General features: G+C 35.7%; 1 long non-coding RNA gene across 1 annotated transcript; it reads right to left on the bottom strand.

The window, feature by feature from the left end:
• Positions 1-553: 553 nt before the first annotated feature.
• Positions 554-6127, bottom strand: LOC148849381 (uncharacterized). The gene is made up of 2 exons (XR_016100318.1): positions 5684-6127; positions 554-905 (listed from the first exon to the last, which is right to left on the bottom strand). It is a non-coding gene; the product is annotated as an uncharacterized LOC148849381 (long non-coding RNA).
• Positions 6128-6365: the final 238 nt, after the last annotated feature.

The raw sequence follows: 6365 nt of genomic DNA, 5'->3' as shown, positions 1-6365 counted from the left end.
AGTAGAGGCAAATGGACGATATGGTGATGGCAATCCATCCAAAATATAGATAAGTAATTCATCATTAGATACGGGTGCACCACATCTAGCGAGTTGATCATTGATAGATTTAACTTGATGGAGGTAGTCATGCATGGTGAGAGATCCCTTTTTCATACAATGAAGTTGCTTGTGAATGAAAGTGACGTGCATTGGGGTGGACATAAATACAAATGGAGGTCAGATTGGTTAGGAATTTTGGCTTATCTTGATAAGTTATAGAAGATGAGACTTATCTGGGTTAGATAGTGCATGGATGAGGTTTATCTTGGATAGCTGGTGTGTGGGCCGATGCATGGGCCTAAGAAGTGGGCTCACTATCAGAACTTCCATTGTTTCAAAACCTGTATTGTTGTACATGATACATATATATCATAAAAAAATCAATCAACCTACACAATTGCACATCCATTCTCTCAAAAAGAAAAACTTATACATCCATGATCTATTAATCAATCTAACCCAAAACAAACACGTGCATCCATAATCCATTAACTTGTACTGATGCACATGATACATTAAGTCATTAACATTTAACCAATATAATCCGAAAGCATTAAACATTCCACTTGTATCATAAAAGTATTAGCTAATAAACTTGTATCCTAAAAGTGGTAAGTTAGTAACCACTAACTAATAGACTAATGAACCTATATTATGGTACTAATAATGTTCAATTACCATAAAATATACATTGTAAAAGTTTCACATCATCCACAATATTATAAAAAATAACAACAAGGTCCATGACCATAAAAATTTAAATTCAATATCAAACATTCAATAAGAGTTCATTCAGCTTTTTAACGCCAACACTCAATCATCAATATTAACAAGAGGATGTTCCTTGGTGATACATGAATACTCTGCAAAAAAAAAAAAAAAGTTAAGACAAATGCAAATTAGACTTAATATATCAAAAAAGAGTATGAACAAGAAAAACAAAATAGAAAATAAAAAAACTTTACTTGATTCCATACTTTCAAGTGTTAAACAGTTTTGTATGTCCTTAGCTCCAATCAGTTTTGATGTACTTTTGACATTTAGTGTAAATGAATAAAGTGCATGTTTGATTCATGTTGTGTGGTATGTTTCTGTGTAAGACCCTTAAACTGGACACTTAATAAGACTTGTGTTAGTTTAGAATGTTCACAGTCACTGGATAAGTCTGGGGAGATTTATCCTGCTAAGGCTGACACTAGTGTGCTGCCAAGTGTTGGGGTGGCCTATCTCAGCTACCAGGGTGAGACCCGAAGCACATGCAATATAAGATTACTTGAATCTTTGAACCGGACCAGATTTTATTATTGCCCTGGACCTTGGAGATTGATGGGCAAAACTGAAAAGTTACACCTGACCCCTAGACTCGATTATGATACTGCACTAGGTGTCGGATTGGGCTATCTTTGGTATGCCAATCAGTGAGATCCTTAGCAGGGTCAAAACCTGGGTATATTGGGACAGTTTGAGAATTCATTTGAGTGGGTGATCATAGTGACAGAATCAGCCTCTCTGACGGACAAAGGTAATGATCAGGGATGCACTCTCTCTGATGGAAACCAAACCGTTGGCAGTTGATTTCAATCGTTGGAATTTTGTTTTGCAAAATTTATATATAAGATATAAAGATATGTATGGTTTCAAAATGTTTGCAAATGATTTTAAATCCCGGGATCCATGTGAGCAGAGAGCACAACACTGTTCCTTGCAGCCGAGGGAGATGTCATCTCTTGTTGGGCAGTGTTTGATCATTATGGGCTGAGAGATCGAGTGCAAGGCCATTTAGGGTTACACCTGATGGGCTAATCTTGCATCTGCCCACAGTCCCTGGGTTTTTATAAGATGGCTTGGCCCAGGGACCACTTAGTGTAAGTATTGGGCCCATAGAGTCCATGTAATGGGCTCAAGGGGTTCGTTGGGCTCTCTAGTGAATTCGGCTAGGCCTTGTAATAAAAGCTGGGCCGAACCCATGTGACTGATGTATAGATCAATTCTTGGGTCCCACACCATACAAAGAAACCCAACTGGGCAGTAGTTTGGAAGCTTGTTGAGCACTTAATACATATTGGACCTAAAGCCCATTTCGAACTGGCTGATTTAATTACCCACTTAAAGGGGTGGATCTGAGATTAGGGCAAGCCAAAGGATTGAGTCTTGACCCTATCCACTCTTGGAGACCAAATTCAAATAAAGATTTGAATCAGGTAACCTCCTGATAAGATCAGGAGTGGGCTGACCTAATTTGCAGATAGGATTAAGATAATTCCCTATCCAAATACAGATTTGGATTGGGATAACTTCTAATAAGATTAGGAGGTTTCTTAATCACTAAGAAAGATGAGAAACCCTAATCTTGGATTACCAGAATTCGAACCAAGGGTTTTGAGCAAAAAAATTTTTCCTGCGATTTGAGATAGGATCTCAGAGTTCTCCTCCAGCCGCCGCCGCCATTCACTGCCTAGTTTGCCCTCTCTGAGAGGGAAAGATCAAGAAGGTGTTCTTGACATCAGTCTTTGCTGAAAGGATGATTGTGTACGGTGCTCTTCGCTTCCATCGAATTCTTGTGAAGAATTTGGTTCATAGGACGAATACTGTCGGTTCTGCTCCAGCATCACTGCATCATCTTCAGTGGGGAGCATATCTTGGGAGTATTCTTTGGATGTGAACACCGACAATGGGAGATACCGACTCTCTGTATCAGGTATAACCCTTCCCTTTCTCTTTGGTTCAAATCTGGTTCGGTTTGGTTCGATTAGATCCTTGAATATTGTATTCTAAAATCAAGGAATATAATTCCCAGTTGGAAGGGATGAGATAAATTTTTGAAATTCGCCCACCCTATTCTATTGCATTCTTTGCGTCTATACGATGGATCTCTCCCTCCTTTCATCAAGTTCATATAAACTCTCTTCTATATGAAGATAACCATGTGATCTTCATAGCCAATCTTGTCTACAAATGATAATTTCCACCATTCTTACAGTTAGAGAACTATGAAACAAATCAAGCACACAACCTTCAGTGCTAAAAGGCAACTCAAATGCAACTATAGATACAAGCATAACTAATAAATCTTGAGCCAACATAGAAAGCACTTGATATCTAGAGGAATCAATTTTCCACCAAGTCAATATTTCAAATGATTTATTTTTTGGATCTTTACATTTCTCCCCTAAATATCTATCCCATGTTGTTTTGTTATTTACACCTCCTTGTCCTGCTTTTTTGTTTTTATATATTCATAAAATCTATAACATATTCTGCACTATCAATTTCCATCTCATTTGTATCTTGAGTTTGATTACTTGATTGCACATTATGAAATGACTTGGTTGAACAATAAAACCCAAAAATGGAAATCAAAACTTGCTTCATTTTTCTCTCAACACTTGAGCATTATCAACATCATATGATTCATTAATAACCTAATCCACATACCCCAGTTTACATTGAGGTCAAGACCACCGCAATGAACAACATGATATTGACATTTTTCACATTTGCCCAATACTTTTCAAACTTCTTTTCAATCTTAAAAGCCATCAAACTAATACCAAAATCATCACTGCTACACCTCCTACAAATCGCAATCCCAATTCCATAAATTTCTTTCATATATTCATTTTCAGTTAAATAAAGTGATCCGAACAATTTCAATGTAGTTTCATAAAAAATTTTAAGAGAAGGCAACAAACCACGAGCATATTCCCATTCATCATCACTAGGCAAACCTCTATTTTTTTGAACTAGTAAGCTCCTCTACATACTTACTATCAACACAGACCAACAACCAAAGGTCTTTTGAAATTTTAAAGTAGATTCCAACATCAAGTAAGTAGAGCTCCACATAGTTTCAACATTTAAGCAAATAAGACCCTTACTATCTTTTCTTTTTCTACACAATTCTTAAACCTTTGAAATCTTGATGGAGAATACTTTGCATATTTCACTGCAAAACGGATCCTAAAAATAGAATCATCCAACTCAGACAATCCCACATTGACAATTAGACTTAAAATATGTGTATCATATCTCCTGTGTAAGAACTCTCTCTTCAAAACACTTCATTTCCATTTATTCTCTTTTCTAAGTACTAGATCCCCACATCATTTAAGCTTGCATTGTCTATTGTTATAGTGAAAACCCTTTTAATGCCCCAATCAAACAAGCACCTTTCAATGGCCTTGCCAATCACTTCTCTTGAATGACTTGAAATTGGATAAAAATTTAAAATTCTTTTATACAATATCTAGTCATCATCTATGAAGTGAGCAGTGAAACACATATACCTAAGATTGACATGAAGTCCATGTGTCTATAGTGAGGTGGACCCTTGACAACAATTTTTTTTTTAATAACTCTTCAACTTCCTCTTCTCCTCCATAAAGAATTTATGACAAATCATGATTGCATAATGCCACAAAAGTCACGAAACCCCTCTCATTCCACATGCTTAGAAGGCAATTCATCTACAATAACCATCATAGCAAGTGCTTTTCTACAATCAACCTAGTCGAACTTGTAAGCTACAAGTGGCAGTGTGGTTGCCCCCTTTTTTTACATTTTGATATGAAGCATCTAAGGTTTTTTAGTTTTTGTCTGCATTAAGTGGATACTTCTTACATCTAGATAAGTGATTAATCAAGCAGCTAGTACCACTTGCACTAGGACAACCTAAGTCCTTACCACAACAGTAACAAGTTGCTCTTTGATCATTTTTAACCTCACAATCCATCTTAGTGAAATGAAGGTTGGTCTTAAGGCAGAAGTGGAATATAGAAGACTAAACATGTGATCAGTCCACCCTATTATGAAATATACATTTGTAATTTTTATATATGAGATCGTTCATCCTTTATAAATTTCATTTCTTGATTAATATTTTAGAGTAAATTTTTTAAAGTAGATTTCATTCTAGATACATCCCCATCCACAATTAATAGAAAATAAACTCCTTTTGCTTCTTAATTATTAAAATCAATTGCAATTTGAAAAATACAGCTGAATGACAATCAAATAATAAAGAGGGAAAGATTATTAACTTGGGTTTTAGCCTGCTCAAAGAAAATAGGAACTAAAATTTTTAGAGAAAATTAACCAAATAATATAAATTAAAAGCAACAAAAGATAACTTAATAAAGGAACAAGGCATTGGATATCGAGGAGACATCCTAGATTGAGTAACAACTAGACAATCTGAAAGTTTCTTCATTACAAGATTGTAAATTTGTAATTCCAGAATACCCCAAAAAATTCTCTATCAAATCCTCCATTCTTACTTCATCAAACTCTAGTAGAACCAACACTAAGTCTGGGACCAATGAACCCACAGAGAAAGTTTCTATCTTAGACCAATTTCGGAAATCAATAACAACAAAATATCATTTTCATATCATTAACAGAGAAAAGCTTTACATCATTACATGCAATAGCCGAATAGATAAAATGGTTTTCATATTAGCTAATAGAACCATAACATAATCAGTCTGAAAAAAATATGGGCTTTCTAGATATGCTACAAGTCTACAATCGAAGAAAAAAATTTGGGTTGTTTTCTACATCCAAAGAAAAATCGACTAAGGCCTCTGGGTTTTTTAGATTGTTTGAACTAAAAAAACAAAATAAGCTAAGATTCAAAGCATACCTAAGAGATACAGAGATATAGAGCAGTAGAGGCGCAAAGCGCAGTGGCGAGCGGCAAGCTAGGCCTAGTCGGCCCTTTACTCCTTTTTCCTTGTGTTTTTTTTTTTTTTGGCTCGCCTGAGTCATCCCTCCCTTTTCTAGTTTGAGACAAGAGAGTAAAGAGTTGGACCGAGAGAGATCAAAGAGATTGGGGGAGGAATCTTAGAGATAGAGAGATGAGAGAAATTAGGGGAACAACTGAGAAAATGGGAGATTAAGAGGGTGAGCCCGAGCTGTGAGTGTCGACTTTGGTCTATGGATTGAGAGTGAGACTAAGAGAGTGGGAGATGTGAGAATAGAGCTACTAAGCCAGGGTTTTCTGGGTTTGGGTTTGAGAAAAATGGAAAAAGGATTAATGGGGGAAGGAAAATAGAAAATATTTGAGATTCAAAGAGAGGGTCAGAGGGGAAATAAAAATAGAATATTTTAACATTATTTTATATATAAATATATATAATATTATATATATATATATATATATATATATATATATAATATATATCATATTATAAATAAATATATATTGATGAATTTGATTAACCAGATTTTCTGGAACGGTTTTCCAGTTTTTTACGAGAACCCCTACCTGGCGCTCGAGGTGAACCTCGTGGCTGCAAGGTGACGTCATCCCACCGAGGTGGGAT

The sequence above is a fragment of the Nelumbo lutea genome, chromosome 6, assembly GCF_056320005.1.
Source record: "Nelumbo lutea isolate HS-2025 chromosome 6, American lotus-T2T, whole genome shotgun sequence".
Classification (NCBI taxonomy): Eukaryota; Viridiplantae; Streptophyta; class Magnoliopsida; order Proteales; family Nelumbonaceae; genus Nelumbo; species Nelumbo lutea.
This window is presented reverse-complemented; position numbering and strand designations above follow the sequence as displayed.